The sequence below is a fragment of the Bos grunniens genome, chromosome 1, assembly GCF_055505025.1.
Source record: "Bos grunniens cultivar Pamir isolate PY7600 chromosome 1, Bosgru_T2T1.0, whole genome shotgun sequence".
NCBI lineage: Eukaryota > Metazoa > Chordata > Mammalia > Artiodactyla > Bovidae > Bos > Bos grunniens.
Window position 1 is genome coordinate 66,249,507 of NC_141165.1, and position 27,752 is coordinate 66,277,258.

Below are 27,752 nucleotides of genomic sequence, written 5' to 3' on the forward strand. Positions count from 1 at the left end.
GTATGGCTCTACATAGAATGCTGGCAAACTCGAGTGAAATTGATTTATTCAAGAGAATTATTCATTTAATTTCCACCATTTAGTATTTATGTTCCCTTTTCATTCATTTATTCATTTCATCTTTATTCATTTACGCATTTATCAAATATTCATTTAAATGAGTTTCATTCTAACTACAGAAACTGTAAGGATGAGATTTGCAGTAAATTTATTCTTTTAATAGGTTTATTCTTGCAAAATCCTCTGAGCAGATAAAGACTGCCTGACCCATTATGTTCACACCTCTTTAAATTTTTTATGACTTTTCCTTTACCATTTCCTTTCTTAATTTGGATGCTTTCCTTGAATTTCTCTGAATTTCCTGGAATCAACCTCACTAATCTATTTAATATTTGACATACTCAATATTTTTATTCAATGAATGTATTATATATTATGCTGTAGATTTTATATAGTAGTCATTGAAGAAACTTTACTATTCAACAGTCAAACTTGTTTCACACTAGGTAATAAAATGATGCTTTGAGACTAGTTTAAAACTTGTTTAAAACTATTTATACATCACAACATTGTTCATGGACATTTGAGACATTTTTGGGTTCATGATTTTTTTTTTTTTTTTTGGTTGTTATTTCACTGAAATTAACTTGCTATTTAACAAAGGGCTTCCCCAGTGGCTCACCTGGTAAAGAATCTGCCTGCTAAAGCAGGAGATACAAGAGACATAGGTTTGACCCCAGAGTCAGGAAAATCCCCTGGAGAAGGAAATGGCAACCCACTCCAGTATTATCACCTGGAAAATTCCATGGACAGAGGATCCTGGTGAACTATAGACCATGGGGTCACAAAGAATCGGACACAACTGAGTGCACACAAACTAAATTTTACATTGCTAGTAGAACTGGTTTATTTGATGATAATTGTGCATCTAGTCTTGCTAGTCCAGTGGAGCCTGAAATCCTGTTTTCTCTGAGCTTTGACTAGGTCACATGATGAAGAACATCTTCCCGCATATACCCAATCTGGAACAGGGAAAGAGACAAAGACAGAGATGTACAGAGAATACAGCAATTTTTCTTAACTTTTCATATTTGAATTAGATGTTCAGTTTTTTGAAGTTAGATAACTCTTTTTTCTTTCTTTATCCTCCAATTTTATCATTGTTGTATTCCTGTTCTTCATATTTATTTGTTCCCAACCACTTTATTTTGGTTTGGTTATTCATTTGTGCTCCCTTCTATGAGTTACTAATTTTGGTTTCTAACCTAGCTTTAGTTTTTCATGCTTAGTTTCATTGTCTCTGTAAACTTAGGATCAGAATCCCTTACTCAGACAATTCTAGTCCTAGAGAATAATGACCAGGCAGTCTACTTTCAGCCCAGCCTAATTCCTTCTCCCAACTCCTTTTGTAATAATGTCGGATAATCATGCAATAAAATATGTTTGAAATTATTATATGGAATTGTTTTCCAATTCAAATTGGTGACCATGGAGAGTGAATGAATGGGCTTCCCTGGTGACTCAGATGGTAAAGAATCTGCCTGCAATGCAGGAGACCTGGGTTTGATCCCTGGGTTGGGAAGATCCCCTGGAGGAGGGCTTGGCAACCCACTCTAGTATTCTTGCCTGGAGAATCCCAGGAACAAAGGAGCCTTGTGGGCTACAGTTCATGGGGTCACAGAGAGTCAGACACAGCTGAGCGACTAAACACATGGAAAGTTAATGAGTTAGCTACCATCCTAGCTAGCCTAGATTTTGAACACCAGAAGGTAGGAGCACCAATATTTACTATTAAATTATTTAAACAATTACCTTCCTTTAAGTTGTTTGTTTGTTTGTTCTATTGGTTGGTTGCTTGGTTGGCTTTTTGTGTATTATATTTCTTGATAAAGGGTGGCAGAAAAAGGTTACAATTGTCTTTCACTTTTAATTTTTGAAGTAAGCGTGGATATATACATAAATGCTATAATGTTAACAGGAACGAGTAAGAATATCATGGGAAAAAATGAATATCAATACAGTGGTCAGCTGATAAATTGAACACAAAGTTCCATTTGCCATAAATTGTTCTACAGAAAAGTAGTTTAGAAGAACATTGCTAAGGGGTGCGCAGTTTCAAAACTCAGAATTTAGAGAAAAAGGTAAAGACAAATTCCATCTTACATGCATCACTGTGGTTATCCTAAGTCATAGTCAAAACAAGCGTGCTTGGGTGAAGGAAGATGCCTTAAAAGTGCACTGCCTATTGTTTGTTTAAATTGCTTTTGCTGGAATTAGAACTATATTCAACCATTTTCCTATAGGAATATTTTGAGACTTTGATACCCATTTTTTTTTTTTAATTACAAGTATGGTTTTAGTAACAGGACCTGTTTTTATAAAAATAATAATTACGTGAACTTCCCTGGTGGTGCAGTGGATGATGCACGTGGCCTGCTAATGCAGGGAACATGGGTTTGATCCCTGGTCTGGAAAGATCCCACACACCACAGGCAACTAAAGCCCGTGCCCTGTCACTACTGGAGCCAGTGCACTCTCGGGTCTTCTAGCCACAACTTACGAGTCCCTATGTCACACCTACTGTAGCCCGAGTGCTGCAACTACTGAAGCCTGTGTGCCTGGAGCCTGTGCTCCAAGACAGGAGAAGTTACCACAGTGAGAAGCCTGTGCACCACAACAAAGCGTGGCCCCCACTCAACTGCAACTAGAGAAAACCTGTATGCAGTAACGAAGAGCCAGCACAGCCAAAAATAAATATATAAATTAATCTTTTTAAAATTACTTAAAAATAATAATTATGTGATTAAACAGTATTAATTAAGTATTAAACAGTAGCATTACATGAATTCAAATCCCTGTGATGTCAGTATTCACAATACGGATAAAATGTCTCATGAAGGCCATCTACCCTAGGTGCCATATACTGATAAGAACTCTATTTTTATTTTTTATTTAAATTTAATTTTTATTTTACATTGAAGAATAGTTAGGTTTCTCTGGTGGCTCAATGGTAAAGAATCTGCCTGCAATGCAGGAGACATGAGTTCAATCTCTGGGTCAGGAAGATCCCCTGGAGAAGGAAGTGGACATCCACTCCAGTATTCTTGCCTGGGAAATGACATGGACAGAGAAGTCTGGCAGGCTACAGTCCGTGGGACTGCAAAAGAGTTGGACACAACTTAGCAGCTAAACAACAACAACAATGGTTGGTTTATACCATCATGTTAGTTTCAGGTGTACAGCAAAGTGATTCAGTTATACATAAACATATGTCCACTCTTTTTCAGATTCTTTTCCCATATAGGTTATTACAGAATACTGAGTCGAGTTCCTGTGCTATACAGTAGGTCCATGTTGGTTATTTATTTTATTTATTGTAGTGTGTTTATGTTAATCCCAAACTCCTAATTCATCCCTCCTCCTGCTTTGGTATCCATAAATTTGTTTTCAAAGTCTCTATTTTTTATTTGGAAATAAGTTCACCTACCCTAGGTGCTGTGTACTGATGAGAACTTTAATTAGCAACAGAGAGAACTTGGAGAGATTTGAATTGGCCTCTTGAGAGATTGTGGTTTGCTATTTTTGTTTTATCCAAAAGTAATCAAACATTGCATATAAGCTATCAAGTATGTAAACACACATCCCTTGTGTTTTATTCTTGACTCAGTTAAAGTCTCTTAACTAAATTCTTGCTACTATCTCTTACTTCCTATGGGCCATCTTTCTAGTGAGTCCTTCATTTTAAAAGACTTCATTTTTTGTCAGTTATAAATTCCATGCACAGCCCCGAGAACTGTCCTTCACAAGAGCAAGACCTGTCCCCAGATTTATCAGTATCCTGAACATATATCCTCTACTTCAGTAACTGAATCTGAACAGATGACATTCTTTTCAATGTCTCTATGCCTTTATACATGTTGTTCCTTTGCCTAGAAGTTCCCACCCTCCACATCTGGCAAATTCCTCATTTTCTACAGTAACTCATGCTACCTCATTCATACGGCTGTCCTTTATAGAGTTAATTCCTAAAGATAATTACTGCCATATGTTGTTCCAACATGATTTTATTCACATCTTTAATATTTTTATGTAATATAGAGAGAGTACACCATAGTGGTTAAGATCATGCCTTTGACTCAGTAATTCTCAGAGCATAACCTTGGGCAAGTTATGTGAGCTCTTTAATTTCACCACCTGTAAAAAGGGGGTGATAATATGAGGTCAAAGGTAGTCCACTCCTTCCTGTTTCAACTTTGACATGTAAAGAGCTGAGTCCACATGCCTGTCCTCACAACTAGAAAAAGTTAAACAGACTGAAAACTGATTACTTTTCTTGTACCCATCATGGATCTAAAGTTGCAGGGCAAACCACTGTACTAAAATCTGGAGAGACAGATTCATCTGGAGAGCCAGAGATCAGAGCTGCTTACCTGGAGCAAAAGTCATTGAGGCAAACAACTGAGAGGAACACATAAATGATACTGTGGATGAATTGGGAGTGGCTGCGTATGGACTAGTATGGGAACTGAGAAACTCCTAGGATCAGCAGTCACAGGAGAAGGCTATACTTTTATAGGCTTTTCTTCCAGGTAAAGTACAGAGGAGTCAACTTAAAGAAGAGCTCCAAATTCCAAGAGCTAGAACAATTTGAGTAACAAAATAAAGTAGGATTAGATTTTAACATAAAGTATAAAGTAAATATAAATATAAAGTTATGGCAAACCTAGACAGTGTATTAAAAAGCAGAGACATCACTTTACCAACAAAGCTCCCTATATTCAAAGCTATAGTTTTTCCAGTAGTCATGTATGGATGTGAGAGTTGGACCATAAAGAAGGCTGAGTGCTAAAGAATTGATGCTTTTGAATTGTGCTGCTGGAGAAGACTCTTGAGAGTCCCTTGGATAGCAAGGAGATCAAACCAGTCAATTATAGAGGAAATCAACCCTGAATATTCATTGGAAGGATCAATGCTGAAGCTAAAGCTCTAATACTTTGGCCACCTGATTTGAAGAGCTGACTCACTGGAATAGACTCATGCTAGGAAAGACAGGAGAAGTGGGCAACAGAGGATGAGATGTTTGAATGGCATCCCTGACTCAATGGACATGAGTTTGAGCAAAATACAGGAGATGGTAAAGGACAGGGAAGACTAGCATGGTGCAGTCTTTGGGGTTGCAAAGAGTCAAACACAACTTAGTGACTAAACAAAAAGATAAAGTAATAACATCAGTCCATAAGTGACATAAATAAATGATTGAATTAATAAATGAATGGTAGAGAATAGGCAACTCTTACATGTAGAAGACTCTCAAATAATTTATGTAACTATTCTGATCTGTTGACTTGCAAATTTTCTTCAAAAAGAAATCTGAAAACACTCTACCTCAGCCAGGTAAGCAACAGTGGTAAGTCATTTTAATATATTGTACCTTTCATATGATGAATGAATGACACTTTACTTCTGTGATCTTTCTCTCAACAAACCATAATCTCAGTTTAGTAATGAAAAAAGCATGAAAAAAATTCCAAGAGTAGGGTATAAAATAGAACACCTGACCAGTACTCCTCAAAATTGTCAAGTTCATTAAAAATGAGGTACCTCAGAGATACTGTTGAAGCCAAGGGAAACCTAAGGAGATATAGTAAGCAATGTAATGTGGTATCCTGGATTGGATTTTGGAATTGAAAAAGAACATTAGGTAAAACTAGGAAAATCTGAGTCAAGTATAAACTTTCAGTTCATTTCAGTCATTCAGTCATGTCTGACTCTTTGCAACCTCATGGACTGCAGCATGCCAGGCTGTCCTGTCCTTCACCAATCCCTGGAGCTTGCTCAAACTCATGTCCATTGAGTCAGTGATACCATTCAACCATCTCATCCTCCATCGTCCCCTTCTCCTCCTGCCTTCAATATTTCCCAGTATCAGGGTCTTTTCCAAAGAGTCAGTTCTTCGCATCAGGCGGCCAAAGTACTGGAGCTTCAGCTTCAGCATCAGTCTTTCCAATTAGTATTGAGGACTGATTTCCTTTAGGATTGACTTGTTTGATCTCCTTGCAGTCCAAGGGATTCTCAAGAGTCTTCACCAACATCACAGTATTATTAATATATCAGTATTGATTCATTGAATGTGAAAAATGTAACATTTATGTGATGTAAAATTTCTGTGATGGTTAATTTTATGTGTCAACTTGACTGGAACACAAGATGTCTAGAAATTTGGTTAAATATTATTCTGTGTATGTTGGTGAGGTTGTTTCTGGATGAGATTTACATACAAATCAATAGTGAGTAAAGCAGATGGTCCTTCCCAACGCCAGTGGGTCCCATCCAATTCTCAGGAGGTCTGAGTAAAATAAAAGGCAGAGTAAGGGAGAATTTGCTCTCTGCCCAGCTGTTTTTGAAGTAGGATCTGGCTCTTTTCCTGCACTTAGATTGGAATTTGCACCATTAGCTCTTCTGGGTCTCGAGCTTGCAGATGGCAGTTGATGGGACTTCTCAGCCTTCAGAATCACATGAGCCAATTCTTCATAATAGATAAATACATAAACATATAGATACATATATTGCATGTATATATGTACCCTGTTGATCTGTTTCCCTGGAGAACCCTGACTAATACACATACTGAAGTAAAATGCTAATATTAAGACAAATTTGGTGTGAGATATGTGAGAAATCTGTACTCCCTTTCCATTTTTCTGTAAATCTAAGACTATTCGAAAACAAAACAGTTTATTGAAAAAAAAGTTGAATATTGACAATTCAATATGGTAATTGATAATTCAACCATAATAATGGTTTTCTTTATTCTTTACATGATTGTAACATAGATTTAAAGGGGTTAATCAATGTAAAATTCTTAGAATAATGCCAGGCATAAATTAAAGGTCAATAAATGCTATTATTATTAATGTATCATACAGATTTATTATATCAGGTTTTCATTATTTTTCAATCTTCTCCCTGAGTCTTATTATTATTTATTTAGGTAATCACTGGAGATTGATTTTATCAGTTCTATATATGGCAGCCTTTGGAAATTTAATAAGAATGACTGCTGCTGCTGCTGCTGCTAAGTCGCTTCAGTCGTGTCCGACTCTGTGCGACCCCATAGATGGCAGCCCACCAGGCTCCCCCATCCCTGGGATTCTCCAGGCAAGAACACTGGAGTGGGCTGCCATTTCCTTCTCCAATGCAGGAAAGTGAAAAGTGAAAGTGAAGTCGCTCAGTCGTGTCCGACTCCTAGCGACCCCATGGACTGCAGCCTACCAGGCTCCTCCACCCATGGGATTTACCAGGCAAGAGTACTGGAGTGGGACGCCATTGCCTTCTCCAAATAAGAATGACTCTTATAATTTATTTAATGAAGGTTTATGGAAGCTATCTTTTGCATTTTATACTAGTCTACCTATTATAGAAATAGACAAAGGAATAGAAAATGATTTTAAGGAAACTACAGCTTATCTGGAAAGATTTAATGTTTTATCTTTTTATCATTTATCTTGATATTATCTACTTTGAACTATTTTTTAACTCAGTCTTTCTCCAAAATGGAGCTAGGGAATAAATATATGAGTTAATTTAGGAATAAGTAGAAAGATACGGAAGTAATAACATAATATTTATCATGTAAATAACTCTTCCAATTACACATACAAATTCCCTCCAGCCACACATGTTGAAGACCTGAGTAATCCAAAGTCAAACAGACATTAAGTTGATTTTAAGTCCTTGCAAACTGTGTGCTTTTAGCGTGTCTTAACCTCTTTGTTTCAGTCTGTCCTATGAATGTGTGTGTGTGTTCAGTTGCTTAGTTGTGTCTGACTCTTTGAGACTACAGCCCACAAGGCTCCTCTGTCCATGGGATTTCCTAAGCAAGAATAATGGAGTAGGTTGCCATTTGCTTCTCCAGGGATCTTCTGGACCCAAAGATCGAACCAGTGTCTTCTATTTTGGCAAGCAGATTCTTTACCACTGAGCCATCAGGGAAGCAAGTAATGGATGCTCAGTAAACAACCACTATAATCCCTGGTGGCTCAGATGGTAGAGAATCTGATTGCAATGTGGGAGACCAGGGTTCGATCCCTGGGTCGGGAAGATAGGTCCCCTGGAGAATGAACTGGCAACCCATTCCAGTATTTTTGCCTGGAGAATCCCATGGATAGGGGAGCCTGGCAGACCATGGGGTTGCAAAAAGTTGGACATGACTGGGCAACTGCATGATGTGATAATAATAATTTATACAGTAATCTCAGCAAGAAAAATGTCTTTTTATTTCTTAATCTTGAACCTTGCAGAAAAGTGTATCACTTTTGTGCATTTCAATGTTATTTAGAATATTCTATAATATCTGATACTGACATTGTATCCAACCAGTTCAATTCAGTTTAGTTGCTCAGTCCTGACAGACTCTTTGTGACCCCATGGACTTCAACACACCAGACTTCCCTGTCCATCACCAACTCTTGGAATTTACTCAAACTCATGTCCATTGAGTTGGTGATGCCATCCAACCATCTCATTCTCTGTCATCCCCTTCTCCTCCCACCTTCAATCTTCCCCAACATCAGGGTCTTTTCAAATGAGTCAGTTCTTCACATCAGGTGGCCAAAGTATTGGAGTTTCAGCTTCAACATCACCCTTCCAATGAACACTCAGGACTGATCTCTTTTAGGATGGACTGGCTGGATCTCCTTGTAGTCCAAGGGACTCTCAAGAGTCTTCTCCAACACCACAGTTCAAAAGCATCAATTCTTCAGTGTTCAGATTTCTTTATAGTCCAACTCTCATATCCAACAAGTAATACCAAATTACTTTGTCATTAAGGGAATTTTAGTTCTTTTGCCTCCATTCCCCTCTTTAAAATAGAATTAATTTTTTTTTTTTTAACCTAGGCTAACTCTTAAGCCCCTATATTATATTACTCTTTTTTAACTGCATTTGATACCTGCGGTTAAAATGGAAAATGTTCTGAACCAGTACATTTATTTATGGACTCTTTTTCACCTTCATTAGTAATTTCATTTCTCTCTGATGCATTATTCCTTTGTCGTTAATTTTCTTCATCCCATCTTTAATGTCTTATTTTTATTTTCACTCCTATTTCTCTTTTATTTGCCTATTACTATATATATGCTAGACTTGTTATCTTTCTTTGCCAACTCTTTTTGTATTTGCAGACTACATATTATATTCTACCACAGGTCTGATGACATGCTTAGGCACACAAATAATTTTCTGTGTTTCTTGGCCACATTCCTGAAAGCATACAACTTTCATATTTTTACTGGGCCTCTTGCTCATCATTTTCTTTCTCTCTTATTCCAATACTGATGATAAAAAGTCCCCTTACAAACTTAGTTGCCACTGAACGTATACTATCTTTCCTTCTTACCTGATAATTTTTTAGTAAAATTATTATCTAAAACATTTTAATTTTATTTATAGAAGATTATTGATATTAAACTGCAAGTACCAACAGCAAGTTGCTATGCTCTTAAAGGAACAACTCTATTTTATTGCATGAGTCAGTGTCAAGAAATTTTTGGTCTCCAATAACTGCTTTCACAAAGATTAGAGACAACTTAGTGACTGAACAACAACAAAAAAACATTTCTCACTTTGAAGATGATCACCTATCAGATCCCATACATATACACCCAGTTTCTCTTCATGTGGCTTCAGTTGCCTGCAATCAACTACAGTCTGAAAATATTAAATGGAAAATTCTAGAAATAAATCATAAATGTTAAATTGTGTATACCACCATTCTGAGTAGAGTAATGAAATCTCCCACTGTGCCACTCCATTCTGCCGGATCCCCAGCCATCAACATCATCTGTTACTAACATCCAACCATCAACATCATCATGCTGGGTGATCCAGAACCACCCCAAGCAGATGATCCCCCTTTAGATGCACGGACAGAAGGTCAAGAGTAGCCTAACACTACATCACAATGCCTATGTCATTCACTTGATTTCATCTCACCCTGTAGGCATCTCATCACAAAAAGAAGAAATGTGAGTACTGCTGCTGCTGCTCTGCTGCTACTAAGTCGCTTCAGTGGTGTCCGACTCTGTGCGACCCCACAGACGGCAGCCCACCAGGCTCCCCCGTCCCTGGGATTCTCCAGGCAAGAACACTGGAGTGGGTTGCCATTTCCTTCTCTAATGCAGGAAAGTGAAAAGTGAAAGTGAAGTCGCTCAGTCGTGTCTGACTCTTTGCGACCCCATGGACTGCAGCCTACCAGGCTCCTCCTTCCATGGGCTTTCCCAGGCAAGAGTACTGGAGTGAGGTGCCATTGCCTTCTCAAAAAGTGAGTACAATCCTATAATAATATTTTGAGAGAAAGAAAAGTAACGTTCACATCATTCTTACTATAGTTTATTGTTGTAACTGCTCTGTTTTGTTATTATTTTGTTATCAGTTTTGCTGTTAATCTTGGATCATATTCCCTGTGAAAAAGGGGGAACTACTGTAATAAAGTCTGTGATATTTACATTGTTTGGATGGAGTTGAAATGACTTAAAATAATGATTATTTGCCTTGATGTGGGAATGAAGATTCAAGTGTTAAGACTGTTTCCTCACACACTGTTAACAAGTTGCAAGCAGAGTATTTTGCAGGGGATTCTCCACTAGTTCAGTAACACATGAAAACTCAGCAACAATAAAAAATACCTCCAGTTCACTTCTAAGTGGAAAAGAAAATGGATGCTCTTTCACAGGTTAGAAAGGCACTTATCACGTTGAAAGTACCAATTTAGCACTGAAGATTGCTAATAGGTGCTGTGAGATGAGTCACAATTTATAAGCATTGTTGGCAGAGGTTGAAGGTTTTATAGTTTACAGAACTGGGGGCTGTGAGGGCTGTGTCTTAACTTAAGTGGAACTAGCAAAGATTTAACATCATTCTACTTTCCTTGTCAAAAAGCAAAGTTTTACTTTTTTCCCCATGGAGTGTTGTGTATGCATGTCTAGCTCAGCTTGGTGACATCAAAAATTCTAGAGGCCTCAGAAATGTCCCTGAGGTGGGTATCTACCCTGAGGGAGCTAATGTTGATCTCATATGTGTCATGGAGTTGAACCCATCCTGCCATGTCGTTGCTGAGGTCCAGTCCACAGCGGGTCTCAGGTGGCTACTCAAACTCCAGGGAAAAGAAACCTAGTCTTCACTGAAGAAATTCTGAGAGGCTTTGGAATTCTAAATTGAGATCTTTTATTTCTCTGTTCTCTTCCTTTTAATTAGAACTTTAAAAGTTTATACAAGTTCCTGCCATTACGACATAAAATTTAAAAAGCTACTATTGATTGTCTGCTGTGAGTTAGGGACTCTTTCTGATGTTTTACCATCATTGTTCTATTTATTCTAGTAGGGCATGTTGTGTTTATTTTATGGATGGTGTAGGCAAGGCTTTCACAGGTCAACTGTGTAACTGAGAGGACTCATCTAGTAAGCAGCAGAGACTAGATTTGAACCCATATTCCAATTCTAAAGCTTGCATCCTTAGCCAGGTTTTCAATTTATTACTAAAATACAAATTCAAAATAGTTAGGTCTGCTCAAAAGTGTATGGCTCTCTGTTATGCAGAGTGATGTAAGTCAGAAAGAGAAAAACAAATATCATATATTAATTCATATATATGGAATCAAGAAAAATGGTACTCATGAACCTATTTCCATGGAAGGAATGGAGACTTAGATATAGAGAATGGACTTGTGGACACATTGGCAGAAGAAGAGAGTGTGACAAATGGAGAACGTAGCATTGACATGTGTACACTGCTGCTGCCGCTACTAAGTCGCTTCAGTCGTGTCCGACTCTGTGTGACCCCATAGATGGCAGCCCACGAGACTCCCCCGTCCCTGGGATTCTCAAGGCAAGAACACTGGAGTGGGTTGCCATTTCCTTCTCCAAAGAATGAAAGTTAAAAGTGAAAGTGAAGTCGCTCAGTCGTGTCCAACCCTGAGCGACCCCATGGACTGCAGCCTACCAGGCTCCTCCTTCCATGGGGTTTTCCAGGCAAGAGTACAGAGTGGGGTGCCTATCATGTGTAAAAGAGATAGCTGGCAAGAAGTTGTTTTTAAACACAGGGAGCCCAGCCTAGTGCTCTGTGATGACCTAGAGGGGTAGGGTGAGGGGAGGGGAGGGAGGTTCAAGAGGGAGGTGGTATATGTATAATTATGGCTGAGTTGCATTGTTATATGGCAGAAACCAACACAACATTGTAAAGCAATTTTCCCCCCAATCAAAAATAAATTTAAAAAATAAATTAAAAAAAAGATTTTTTAAAAAGTTCTTATGTAAACTATTACATATAGAATGGATAAACAACAGGTCTTACTATATTGTACTGGGAATATATTCAACATCCTGTGATAAAACATAATGAAAAAGAATTTGAAAAAGAATCTATATATCTATATAGATAGATAGATATGATTAACTAAATCATTTTGCTATATAGCAAAAATTAACACAGCATTGTATTACATTGGTGCAAAAGTAATTGTGCTTTTGCATTGTTGAACTTTGCCACTTGATATTGGGATACATTCTTAAATAAATGTGATTATGCTATACATCATTTTAATATTCATTCTCATTTTATGTATTGTTGCTAATGACTATTAGTTGTTTGGGTATTTTGTATTTACTTTAGACTATGGAAATGATGTTAGATAAAAAGCATATTTAGCAAGTCTTTTATTCGAGTTCAAAACCGGCCATAAAATAGTGGAGACAACTCGCAACATCAACAACACATTTGGCCCAGGAACTGCTAAGGAACATAAGGAACTTAGTGGTTCAGGAAGTTTTGCAAAGGAGATGAGAGCCTTGAAGATGAGGAGTGTAGTGACCAGCCATCAGAAGTTGACAGTGAAAATTGAGAGCCATCATTGAAGCTGATCTTCTTACAGCTACATGAGAAGTTGCCAAAGAACTCAATGTCAACCATTCTATGGTCACTCGGCATTTGAAGCAAATTGGAAAGGTGAAAAAGCTTGATAAATGGGTGCCTCATGAGATGACCAAAAAATAAAAGAAAAATTGGTGTTTTGAAGTGTCATCTTTTCTTATTGTATGCAATGACAACAGACCATTTCTCAATCAGATTGTGGTGTGCCATGAAAAGTGAATTTTATATGACAACTGGTGATGACCAGCTCAGTGATTGGAGCAAAAAGAAGCTTCAAGCATTTTCCAAAGCCAAACTTGCACAAAAAAAGATCATGGTCACTGTTTGGTGGTCTGCTGCCAGTCTGATCCACTACAACTCTCTGAATTTCAGTGAAACCATTATACCTGAGATGTATGCTCAGCAAATTGATGAGATGAACCAAAAACTGCAATGCCTGCAGCTGGCATTGATTAACAGAATGGGCCCAATTTTTTTCCATGACAACACCCAACTGCCCATCGCATAACCAATGTTTCAAACGTTGAATGAGTGGGCCTATAAACTTTTGCCTCATCTGCTATATCCACCTGGCTTCTTGCCAACTCATTACTACTTCTTCAAGCATCTCAACAACTTTTTGCAGGGAAAATGCTTCCACAATAAGCAGGAGGCAGAAAATGCTTTCCAAGAGTTCATCCACAGATTTTTATGCTACAGGAGTAAATAAATTTATTTCTTGTTGGCAAAATTTTGTTGATTGTGATGGTTCCTGTTTTGCTTAATAAAGATGTGTTTGAGCCTAGTTATAATGATTTAAAATTCATGGCTTGAAACCGCAATTATGTTTGCACCAACCTAATAAATCAATTATACTTCAATAAAATATCTTTTTTAAAAGCCAATGGCTCTTAAGCTTTAGCCCCTATAGCATAATTTTTTTTAATTCTCTTTACATGCCAAAATATTCTCCACTAAGACTTAAATGGGAGAATCATTCTTATTCCTGATTCTCTTTGCCTTGTAGAAACAGTTGTACAATCTAAGAAATCAACATGGTCACTGCCTCACACAGAGTTGTTCAGAAAAAAACTGAGACCATCAAATGTGTATTTCATCACTCCTTTTAGAGCCTGTGACAGAGTCCTACAACACACACAGGTTTGGATTTCTGGCTCTACTGAGCAATACCCAAAATAGATAAATTCATATTTATTTTTTTCTTGGATTTAATAACATTCTGCTTCCATTCTGAAGCACATGCTGAAGACAAGTACAGACAGAACGCAGTCATTGTTTTTTCTTAAAAAAAAAAAATCTGATTTTATCCTTCTCCTGTTTATAATCCTGATCCACTTAAGATACAATGGAACACCTGCAAATTGTCACTAAAAAGATCTTTTCTCTATCCTGCCCCAGCCTTTGAGTCATGTTTCTCATCCCTACGTGTCTCAGCTGTTTCTTTCTCACTGAAAGGTCATACTTCCCTTCCTTCCTCTTGCTGCCTCCTTGAAGGATCCTAACCAGCTCCTCTGTTAGTGATTCCTGTATTCTCTAGCAGAGAGTGAAGATTTTCCAGAGCTTTAGAAAGTGATCTGTATAGTTGAAACAAATAGAGACTATTGTAGAGAGAAAACAGGTTCAGTGCTGGAGCTCACCATCAGCTCATCATCAAGGACAAAAGGGTGAAACTTTGTGGATAAACTAAACAACATGGAGTAGCTCTGAAGGTGGGGAATGTAGAAGGTCCATGTTGAAAGAGTGTGGAAACTTGGTCAGTGAGGGGCTTGTCATTGCATCAGGAAGCCTGGGCTTAAAGCCAGCTCCACACTGTCTGATGTGATGTTTTCTTATTTATAAAATGATGATCAAATACCTGCATCCATTGGTTGTTGTGAGCATTGAGTATATTAATCATCATAAACAATGAACAGTGTGAAGTGCCCCATAGTAATAGATATATGGAGTTAGCAAAGATCCCTGTGAAAACACATGCTTCATAATTTACTGATCTGTGTACCTGGCACATAGTCGGAACTCAGGAGATGCTGGCTTAATGATGGAATCATGCATTTAGCAGAATGAAACAGGGAATAGAAGTAGAAGATAAGAAACAAAAAATCAGCTGGGTATGAAGAACATGTTAAAAGCAAAATCTAATTCTTTGGTGGTTTTACTTCAGGTGTGAAAATGGGATCACCTCTATCCATTAATTGCTAATAGTAATTTTGTTGCCCCAAACAGCCTGCACATTCTTTGAGATTTTTCTCTGAGCTCCTAGGAATGATTTGTTATCTGAGTGAACTTCATGTTAGGCTCAAGTGATTTCAGTGGGAACAGCCTGCTGCTGCTGCTGCTGCTGCTAAGTTGCTTCAGTTGTATCTGACTCTGTGCGACCCCATAGACGGCAGCCCACCAGGCTCCCCCGTCCCTGGGATTCTCCAGGCAAGAACAATGGAGTGGGTTGCCATTTCCCTCTCCAATGCATGAAAGTGAAAAGTGAAAGTGTAGTCACTTAGTCATGTCTGACTCTTAGCAACCCCATGGACTGCAGCCTACCAGGCTCCTCCGTCCATGGGATTTTCCAGGCAAGAGTACTGGAGTGGGGTGCCATTGCCTTCTCCGGGATTTCTCTAATTCATTATACTACTGGATTTCTCTAATTCATTATACTACTTATGATGTCTCCTAAATGACTTTGCCCAATGAAAATGGATATTTTTAACTTTGGTGCATTTTTAAGCTGTCTCATCGGATATTTAAGATACTCCATAGCAGAAAGTATTGATATTTGCAGGGTAGAAGGAACAGGCCAATTTCTACTGTTAGCTCAACTGCTAATATCTGGGAACTAAAATTTTTGTTTTTAAAAATGAGCTCTTACACAGGGCACTTTTCATAGTCAGTGCTGCTTCTGAGGGAAGATAAGTTTTAGGTCTTATCTTGCTCACAACGACAGTGAAGGTTGGATTGCATTTCAAGTATTGCATCAATTCAACCAAAAACTCCATGTAATTTCAGGTATGAATTACTATTCTCTAATTATGAGTCTAATTATTTTTTTATACTCTGGGTCAGTTAATTAAAGCTGTGCTACTTAGTGACTACTCTTTTATCTTCTTCAGTACATCGGTTGTCACAGTGTTCCTTTTCACATACTAAATTGAGGTTTGCCTACAGCCAGGAGTTGGCTCTTTTATACATTTTGATGTCTCTGTAGCCTAAGTGCATTTGCTGTAGTTTGGGAAATCTTTAAAGACTTTAAGAAAATAATTGGTAAGCTACTATGAGCAATACAAAATTGTATTCTAACACTATCAGAAAAATATAAATCTTCAAGGACTAAAAGCTTTCTCTTTTTTTACTAAAGAGAAAACTACATGGCTTTGGATATTTATCTATCCTAAAGTAATTTTGAAGGTAAGAAATACCATGAGTAGGTCTGTATGGTCTTGATATATACATAAAAGTAGAAACAAGAAAAGAGAGAAGGTGCAAAGTAATAACGTGATTTGAAAAAAGAATGTCTACTTTTATCATTAGTGGTTGATTTGAATTGCAGCTTTCAAAAGCCACATCCTAGGCTTTTAGGTTAGCTGAAAGCTGTACCCTAACCTAGGCTTCCCAGGTGGTTCAGATGGTAAAGCATGTGCCTGCAATGCAGGAGACCCAAGTTCGATCCCTGGTCAGGAAGATTCCCCTAGAGGAGGGCATGGCAAACCCACTCCAGTATTCTTGCCTGGAGAATTTCATGGACAGAGGTGCCTGAGGGGTTACAGTCCGTGGACTTGCAAAGAGTCAGACATGACTGAGCGACTAATGACACTTTCACATATGAACACACATCCTAATGTAGGGGTTAGGTACACATCATAACCCCTAGAACCAGCAAACATGGTCTTATTTGGAATGAAATTCTTACTGGCCATATTCTTCTCTTGAAGGGTAATTTCATTTCATGTACACTCGATTAAAATATGATTTTCAATATTTGAAAGTGAATAGTGTTTGGAAAAGTCTTTAAAGACTGAGCTATTAATTTTAGTCTTTTGCATTATGTCATCCACCTCCATTAGACATATTTTTGGTCTAAAGATAAAATAATGAATAAGCTATTTCAGAAGATTACATGCATAGCTATTGAAGAATATACTACTATCACTCATTTGTTCAATGTTTTGTATCTTACAAAGAACATTTGTTTTATCTGGAAAGAAAGCTCAGGCATAAATCATTCTATGTTACTGAGGTTGAAGCTGAGATTGTTCATTTATGCAGTGATTAAATATTTACTGAGCACCTACTGTGTACTATTTTACATGGTAGAGAGACAATAGGGAATACATAAACAATCCTCATTAATCTTACATTCTATTGCAAGTAAAGGAAGGACTTTCAATAAACATGTCAAATACAATATTATTATTTTGTTAGAGCATATATTGTTAGTTTAAGGAGCACAAAGCACTGTGTTAGAAGCTCTGAAAATTAAAATGGAATGGCCATAACTCTGATAAGTTCTTTAGGAAGGTGATGAAAGGAGTCATGAAGATACATGGGAGAAATCCTTTTGAAAAGTAATAAGCAGTTAGTCTTAAGACCTGTGCCTGATACATTCAAGGAACAGCAAGACGACCAGTGAGAGCAAAGAGAGTACAGTAGTTGATGAAGTCAAAGAGATAGTAAGTTGAGGATATATATGGTTTTTATGCCATTTGATGACTTGTTTTTTTTTTTCTAAATGAAATCTAGAACTATTGGAAGGTTTAACAAAAAGTGATACAATCTAACTTATAATTTAAAAGAAATGATTTCTGTACAGTGTAGAAACAGGTGGTAGGTGTGAAAGGCAGGCTCAGGAAAATCAGGAGGCTCTTGGCATAATGTAAGTTCTGGTAATTTCTGCCGGGAGCAGGAGCTCCGCCCCTGGCAAAGGTCATGAGGAAGGAAGCTCAGCATACACAAAGGCGGGATCGAGCCTCAGGAGTCCCCCTGGAAATTCTCGAGCATCTACCCCCAAAACCAGAGTCTGCCTACTTTCTGCTTTGTGCTCTCACCTACACCTCTGACTTTACTGGGGGCTGTCCCCCACTACCTCTCTCTGAAAAAAGAGTTAGCTTACAGCTCCAGTTAATAATTCCTGGGTGTGACAGTGTTTCAACCTACAAACTCCTTTGGAAGTCCTCTAGCCTGCCTGAATAGGTTTTTCCGGCCACATGGGATTGTTCAGAGCCTCCCAACTGTGAGAGGCATGAGATGTTCTAAACTGTCTGAATACAGATTCCTTTGAGCAGTTAAACGATTGATTAGAAATTGTATTGGTGAAGGGTTTTTCACTTGTTGGGCCAATGTTTGCTGCTAAGTTTCCATATCCCTTACCTGCTGTGTCCCTGGCAGTGTATTGATTAATATAATTGGTGTAAGTAGTAGCTTTAAGCTTTAATGTTCATAAACTTGGACCCTTGAGTTAATTCTTTTTCTTGTTATAGCCCACCACACCTTTGCCCTATAGGAATGCAACTTTATCTAATGCTTTTGGAGGGTGGCGCCTGACTTTAGAATAATCACCTTTAGAGAAAAATAAGTTTCTTAAAATGTTAACAGGCCTCTGGGCCAGAAGATGATGCAAATCACCTAAACTTTTGCATATGATAAGTTTGCAGGAAGAAAGCCTGGCTTGCTGCGTGACTCTACCCCTTCCCCCATTATCCTCTATGCATAACTTAAGGTATAAACACTACTTTGGAAAATAAAGTGCGGGCCTTGTTCACCGAAACTTGGTCTCCCCATGTCATTCTTTCTCTCACCTTCTGGCTGAACTATTCAGCCTCTTTTCTCCACTGAATTTCCTCACTGAGCTATCCTTATTTCAGCCTCTTTTCTCCACTGAATTTCCTCACTGAGCTATCCTTATTCTATTACTCTTTATATCCTTAATTAACGTTTAATTAAGCAGTTGTTTCCTGATCCTCGCCGACGCGGTCCCCGCTTCGAATTCCCTGGGTCCACCGGGGCTGGACCCCGGCAAATTTCCACTAGAATAGTAGGTGGTAAAAAAGGTTAAAATCAAACATGATTTACTGATGAGTAGGATTTGGGGTGTGAGAAAAAGAGAAGATTCAAACATGACTTCAAGTTTTTTGACTTGTCTAACTAGAAATATGAAGCTGATAATAACTGGAATCATAATGGCATTAGATACAGTGGGCTTGGAGGAGTAATAAAATGGACATGCTAGCTTTCAGAGATCTATTTGATATCTAAAATATTAGGTAGGCAGTCAGTGATATACTGGACTGAAATTCAAAGGAAAGGTCCTGGCCAGAGATATATCTTTGGGAATTATTAGCATATGGATAATATTTAACTACATACAGCTGAATGAGAACATCTATAGAGTGATGTAAATATAGAAAAGAAGGGCCTGAAGGATTGAATATGGGCACCCCAAAGTTTGACTTTAGGAATGACACTGGATGAAAGCCATAATTCTGTAGTTTTGGGAACCCAGTCCAAAAAAAGAAAAAAGTTCTTAAGGGTGAAGGTAGATTGACTTGATTGCTAACAGGTCAAGTATTACAATAGCTATTAATTGAGTACTGGATTTAGCAATGTAGAGGTTACTGCTGACATGACAAGAAGAAGTTTAATGGCGCGCTAGGTGCAAAATCAATATTGGAGTGGATTCAATGGACAATGGTCAGAGGAAAGGAAAAATATTGACAATACTTTCAAAGGATTTAGCTGTAAAGTGGAGCAGAAAAATAGATGAGTGTCTGTGTCAATATGATTTTTTAAGGCAAATTAGCAAGACAATGTCTCATAACAAGGATTCAGCAGAGAGAGAAAACAATGATAAAGGAATGAAATGGGTAAGTTGCAATGATGCACTAGAGAGGTAAGAAAAAATGAATTTTATACTATGAGAGAAATGTTTGGCATTAAATAGGATCATAATCAGTCCAACTTTAGTAACAAAAAAGCGGCCACCGTATGAGACCAGATGATAGCAGGTGTCAAGGTGAAACATTGGGAGTTTCTTTCTGGTTATTTTGATTTCCTAGTGAAATAACCTGTGTGTGTGCTAAGTCGCTTCAGTCATGTCTGACTCTTTGCAACCCTATGGACTGTAGCCCACCAGGCTCCTCTGTTCAAGGGATTCTCCAGGCAAGAATACTGGAGTGGGTTGCCACGCCCTCCTCCAGGGGATCTTCCCAACCCAAGGATCAAACCTGAGTCGCTTACATCTCTTGCACTGGAAGGTGGGTTCTCTATCACTTGAACCAGCTGGGACAAGATGATAAAATAAGAATAAAGAGGAAGAGGAAGTAGAGTATGTTAGATGAGGAGAGAATACAGTGAAATGTTCGTTGACGTGGGTGAGGGAGTAAGTGAATGAAGGAACATGGTATGATTATTGCACAGTGTTCGAAGTACACCTGAGGTTCCTGGTCTTGAATCTTAAAAGGAGGCTAGTCAGAGTACTTTCAGTCAGGTTCAGCCCTCTGGGAGCACATACCAAGAATGTGAAGAGGCTCCAATGCAGGAGCCCACCTTGCATTTAGCTGTCGTGTCCCGTTAGTCTCCTACGGTCTGCCTCAGTTCCATAATGTTTGTTTTGTTTGTCTTACACAACGTTGATGCTACTGGACATTTATTTTGTACAGGGTCTCTGAATTTGAATCTGTCTGGTGTTTTCTAAGGATTAGATTAAGGTTATGTATTTTTGCCAAAAATACCATATGAATGAAGCTGCACCCTTTTCAGGCCATCATATGAGGGGATATATGAATCAACATCACTTACTAGTTGTGACACTGACTTTAATTTCTTGTTTTAATTGGTGTCTGCCAGATTTCTCCACTATAGCATTGTTATTTCCATCCTTGCAGAAAGAACCATGTGTGGGGATATTTTGAGTCTAAGCAGAGATCCCATATACCATCATAATTTTGCCCACTAACTTTAGCATCATCTTTCAATGATTCTTGCCTCTAATTCCCACATTTATTTAGTCAATTATTTATATCTGAAGGATGTAAGTATATAGAATGCACATAATATATAAAATAAATAGTATATAGAATATATTCTATGGAATACAATGATGCTTTTGAACTGTGGTGTTGGAGAAGACTCTTGAGAGTCCCTTGGACTGCAAGGAGATCCAACCAGTCCATCCTAAAGGAGATCAGTCCTGGGTGTTCATTGAAAGGACTGATGTTGATGCTGAAACTCCAATACTTTGGCCACCTGATGGGAAGAGCTGACTTATTTGAAAAGACCCTGATGCTGGGAAAGATTGAAGGTGGGAGGAGAAGGGGACAACAGAGGATGAGATGGCTGGATGGCATCACCGACCCAATGGACATGCATTTGTGCAAACTCCAGGAATTGGTGATGGACAGGAAGGTCTGGCATGTTGCAATTCATGGGGTCTCAAAGAGTCAGACACAACTGAGCGACTGAACTGAACTGAATACAATGAAATATTATATTAATGAAATACTATGTCTATACTGCTGATCAAACTGTTCCATTTTTGGCTATTGGCTCCTCAGGTTATCCCAACATGCCTCAATCCTTTCTTGAGCACTTATTCACTTTTTGGAATCACAACATATTTCAAACTCATATATTTTCCCTGCCTCATCTCTGGAATCAGTCATTTTTCCAATGATCCCTTCTTCCTTTTATTAATAAATGATATTTAGAAACCAAAATCTGGTTGTTAGTTGTACACATTACTTGAAGGCCCTGTCAATGGACAGAGCTAGGAAACTTATTATTTATTTCTATATCATATGTTTTGTGTATGTATACAGCCATGAGTTTATACTGACACCTCTGATTCTGATTTAATACTCCAGGTTTGATTTTAACATTCTCCCTTTCAATATGTGTCACTTATTTCCCCCATAGTGAAAAATTTACCTCTCATTGTTCAAAATGGATTTACTTAATCTTTTTAAGTCATAAAGTAGTTTCAGAATTGCTATTCCACATCCCTTATGGTCGGGGGTGGGTACTAACTAGAGCATATTTGTATATAGTACCCTTGTATTTAGCTTTACACTGTACAGCTGAAATTCTGTTTTCCAAAATTAGTTTAGTTGTTTTCTTCCCACCTATTTAGTTTTGTTTATATTATTCATTTATGATACAAATAAATTGACATGCTATGCTTTGTAGTGCACTTTAGGTTTCTCCCACCTCCTAGTTGACTTAGAATATTTATTATTGTGAAATGTGAACCATTTCAATGGTTCTAAATATCAGAGTGATAAACAAATACAGAAGATCCATTTTCCCTTCATCCCTTTTGAAACATTATCATTTCATTAATACTTTCTAACCTATACCCACCTACATCTTCAGATAATCAATATAATTAGTTATGGCTTATCAGTCTCACATTTCTTTTGCACAGATAAGTGAATGAATGAATAATTTCTTATATTCCTTTCTTCTTATATAACAGATACTGTACAGGAGATACACTTTAGTATTTTCTTTTCACGATATACAGTTTGCTTTGTTTTCACAATATATGAAATGATTTCAGATGTATCAGTTCACAGATATTCTCCTCATTCTTTCTGAAACTTCCTAACACTCCTTTATTAGAAGGAATCATAGTTCATCAATCATTGTATGTATGAAAATTTAGAGATAAATTAATTTTTAGTTAGTGTTACAATTTTGCTAGGTAAGATATTTTATGTGGCTTACACTTTTGTGGTTATATATTTATTCCCCTTCCTAGTAGAAGGATTATATTTCCTTGCCCCTTTGATATAAGGAGAGGTGTTGTGGTACTTTGGTTAATGACATGTATGTAAAGTAAAATGTGTGATTTCTGAGTAGAAGTTTTAGGAGCCAGCTCATGGTCCACCCTACCTTTTTATTCCTTTGCCACAACATGGGCTTGTTAGGGTTTACTCTGTCAGCCTGGATTCTAGAATAAAGATAGCATGGAGCAAAGCTGCATCCTAGACATGGCAGTTGTGAAAAGTGACAAAAAAATAAAATAAACCATTGGGGCTATATCCCACTGAGATTTGGGGATCATACATTACTACAATGTAAACTTGTACATTAAATGTTCACATGAGCATTTTAAATAATGGGGAAAAAAATGAAAACTATGCAAATGTCTATCAATGGTGAATGGGATGGACAAAATATGATGCATCCACACAAGAGAATATAATTCATCAGTCAAACAGAAAGGCTACTGAAACATAATGTAACATGAATGAATTCAAAATGTTATGCTAAGTGAAAGAAGCCAGATGAAAGGTAACATATGGTAACATATATGATATGATTGCATTTATATGAAATGTTCATATAAAAATAGTTAAATTTGTCCATTTCTAAAATAGACGAACAGCTTACACAACTCAATGATAAAAAACTCAATGATAAAAAACCAAGCAACCCAATCAAAAAATGGACAGAAGACCTAAACAGGTATTTCTCCAAAGAAGACATACAGATAATCAACAGACACATGAAGAGATAGATACTCAACATCACTAATTATTAGAGAAATGAAAATCAAAACTCTAGTGAGGTATCACCTCACATCAGTCAGAATGGCTATCATCAAAAAGTCTACAAATAACATATGCTGGAGAGGGTGTGGAGAAAAGGGAACTCTCATACACTTGGTGGGAATGTACATTGGTGTTGCCGCTACAGAAAACAGTATGGCGCTTTCTCAAAAAAACTAAAAGAGTTACCATATGATCCTGCAATCCCACCCTTGGACATAAATCTAGACAAAACTATGATTCAAAGTTACATGCACCTCTATGTTCACAGCAGCACTAATCACAATAGACAAGACATGGAAACAACCCAAATGTCCATTGCCAGATGAGTAGATGAAGAAGTGTAAATATATACAGTGGAGCACTACTCATCCATAAAAAAGAATGAAATAATGCCACTTGCAGCCACATAAATGCAAATAGAGATTATCACGCTAAGTGAAGCAAGTCAGAAAGAGAAAGACAAATACCATATAATTTCACTTATATGTGGAATCTAAAGTATGACGCAGATGAACTTGTCTATGAAACCTAAACAGACTTACAGATGTAGAGAACAGACTTGTTGCCAAGGGAGAGGTGTGTAGAATAGGTTGGGAGTATGGTAGTAGCAGATACAAACTATTATATATAGAATAAGTAAATAACAAGGTCCTGTTTATAGCATGGGGAACTATATTCAATATCCTGAGATAAACCATAACAGAAAAGAACATGAAAAAGAACATATATATACACATATATAACTGAATCACTTTGCTGTACTGCAGAAATTAAAACAACATTGTAAACTTTATTGCATACTTCAATAAAATAAATTTTAAAAATAAATATCTAAATCTGTAGTGAAAGAAGTAGATTAGTATTTGATAGTGTCTGGCACTGGAGGCAGGGAAAAAGAATAACTGCAAACTGGCATATAGTTTCTTCTTGGAGTAAAGGAAATATTCTAATTAAATTGTGCTTATTGTTGTACAACTCAAATTTACTTAAACTCATGGAATTTCACACTCAAAATGAGTTAATCATATAATATACAAATCATACTACATGTGGTAGATAAAATAATGACCCACAGAGATATCCAGATTTTAAGCCTGGAAACTGTGAACGTTATCACGTATGACAAGTGGAACTTTGCAAAGAAGTTCACTATCTTGAGATGGGAAGATTCTCCCGAATTACTCAAGTGGTCCCTAAATGTAAGCACAAGTATCTTAACAAGATGAATACAGAGAAAATTTTGATGACAGAAGCACAGAGAGCAAGGTGACAATGAATGCAGAGACTGGAGTACTGCGGCCACAAACCAAAGAATGCTAGCAGCCACCAGAAGTTGAAAGAAGTGAGAGACACACCCTCCCGTCGACCCTCTGGAAGAAGCCAGCCCTGCAGAAGCCTTGACTTTGTGGTATTGGTAGAGAACTAGATATATGGGTCAAGAGAACACAGAGTACCCAGAAACAGACCCCCATAAACATTCAAATGATTTTTACAAAGTTAAAAGCAATTCAGTGAAGGAAAGATCACTTTTTCAACAAAAGATACTGAAGCAGCTGGACATCCATAGGGGAAGAAATATCATTCCCTGAACAAAAAGATCTTGGACTTAAAATTATAACATAAAACTATAAAACTTTTGGGAAAAAGGAGGAATATCTTTAGAATTTAGGACTAGGCAAAGAGTCCTTGGAATTGGTACGAAGGACTACATATTTCATATGTAGAAATACTAATAAGCTGCCCCTTGTCAAAATTGTAAAATTTTGCTTTGCAATAGATCCTGTTAATAGGATAAGAAAGTAGCTTTAGAATGGGAAAAGACTTTGTCAAACCACATACCTGATTAGGACCACTATCTCAAATATAAAAATTCTCAAAACTCAAGAGTAAAATACACACACACACACACACACACACATATATATACATACACACACACACACACACACACAAAGAGCAAAAGATGTGAAGATATTTTACTAAAGGTATTAATAGCATACAAAGGTTAAATACATTAAAACGTGCTCAAAATTATTAGCCATTAGAGAAATGCAAATTAAAACCACAATTAGATATTATTATACATCTATCAGAAAGACTAGAAAATACTGACCAAATATACAATGTTAGCAAGGACGCAGATAAACTAGATCACTCATGCATTGTTGTAGGAATGCAAAATGTAAAACAGTATTTAGCCACACTGGAAAATTATTTAGCAATTTCCTTAAAAAAACTAAACATGTAACTACACACAACCCAGTAATTCACTCCTGGGTATTTATCTCAGAGAAATGAATACTTACTATCCCTTCAAACAAACAAAACCTGTATAGGGATACAAATAGTAGCTTTGTTTTTAATATCTCCAAACTGGAAACAACCACAGATATCTTTCAATGGGCTAATGATTTACAAAACAAAACTGTGGTACAAATATACCATGAAATGCCACTCAGCAATAAAATTAAGTGAACTTTTGGCACCTAAATGAATATTGAGGAAAATGTACCATATGAAAAAAGCCAAACTCAAAATATGATGTATGATCCAACTTTCAGAACATTCATGAAATGACAAAATTATAAAAATGGAGAAAAGATTAGTTGTTGTCCTTAGTTAAAGAGGGGCTAGAGGGAGGGGAAGTGGGTGTGGATATATAAGGAAAACATTAAAGATCTTTGTGGCAATGGAAATGTTCTGTATTTTGATTGTGTCTTTGGTAATATCCAGATGTGTTATTATTCTATAGTTCTTCAAAGCATTACCAAAGGGGAAACTGAGTATGGAGTACATGGGATACTGTATTATTTCTTAGAACTTCATGGGAATATGTACAATTATTTCAAAATAAAAAGGTTTAATTAAAAAGCTATTACAAAGAAAATAAAGAAACCAATCAGAAAATAAGAGAAGCTACTTGCAGTTTATGTATCTAATGATGTTTCTGCCAGGAATAAACAGCAAACTCCTACCCATTAGTGAAGAAAGACTGTCAATTCAGTACAAAACTAGGGAACAAACTTGAACACATCCTCCACAATAAGTATATCCACATAGTTAATAAAACTATGGAAAGGTTCTCAACATCATGGATAAGAAGGAAAAAGCAAATGAAGCCCACAGTTTTATACATCTACATGCTACTACAATGGCTAAAATTAAGATTGACATTATTGATATTGTTGAGGATACGGAGCAAGAGGAACGCATACATTGCTATGAGAACAAAAATAACTTATTTGTAAAGCTGTTTGAGATAATCAACTATAATTGGACATTGTCACCTAGAAAGTTCACTTCTAAATATTAATTTAAAAGGATGAATGCACATGAATACCAAAATACACATATAAAATTATTTAGAAGATCACTTTTGTAATCATTCTAAGCTGGGGAAAAAACCAAACATCCATCTATACTCGAAAGGATAATAAACTGGGATATATTCCAACCACAAAACCCTATATATTTCAACAGTAATAATAAACAAGCTACAATAGCATAAAACAGCATGGATTAATCTAATATAATAAATATGAGGGAATAATCATTAAGAAAGATATACTGTCTCCTTCTTTTAATATCAAGGTCAAAGTCAGGCAAAACTAAATTATGATATAGAAGCCAGGTTAATAGTTACCTCTGGCATTTAGGGTGGAGATTTGAGGTAGCTCAAAGGCAACTTCTGGATTGTTGCCTTGAGCTGTATTGTTACCTATCACCCAGGAGGCCTTCAAGCCTTGTAGTTACCCAGCCTCAAGACGGAAGAAAGAGCCTAGACAATGAGAGAGACATCAATGACTTATTGTAAAGGGGGAATCTTACACAAAGTGTCCTAGAGTAACACCATACCATATAGGGCAGACAGTGACCAAGACATGGCAGCAGTCTTTACTACTAGGCGAGAAAGAAGCTACCATTTATAGGAGGAAATGATGGTCAGGTTTACTTGTCAATTTCCAGGGAAATTAGCAGCTGCAGCAGAGGGCAAAGGCCTGTGGGCAGTTACTGATTGAGCCCTATAATTAAGAAGACTGGATGATCAGGTGAGTGAAGCAGGAACTCATCGAGCAGGGGAAGTACAGAGAGCAAGAGAATAGCCATCTGAAATGGCTGACCATCCAGTATTAATAATTTGTGCATTTTCATATATATCAGATCAGATCAGATCAGTCGCTCAGTCACGTCCAACTCTTTGCGACCCATGAATCGCAGCACGCCAGGCCTCCCTGTCCATCACCAACTCCGTCAGTCAATCATGTATTTGGATTAAAAAATATATC

The 27,752-nt window shown here is 37.2% G+C and overlaps 1 long non-coding RNA gene across 2 annotated transcripts in view; it reads right to left on the reverse strand.

Annotated features, from left to right (window-relative positions):
• Window positions 1–27,365, reverse strand: part of LOC147379559 (uncharacterized) — a 50,988-nt gene extending 23,623 nt beyond the window's left edge. The window contains exons 1-3 of one of the 2 annotated variants that reach the window (XR_015133577.1): window positions 27,322–27,365; window positions 27,110–27,244; window positions 883–1,022 (exon numbers count right to left, since the gene is read on the reverse strand). This is a non-coding gene — a long non-coding RNA (uncharacterized LOC147379559). Of the gene's footprint in view, window positions 1–882; window positions 1,023–27,109; window positions 27,245–27,321 lie in introns of those variants that run through there. The other variant, XR_015133579.1, reaches the window with a different exon arrangement.
• Between the last annotated feature and the right edge of the window lie 387 nt (window positions 27,366–27,752).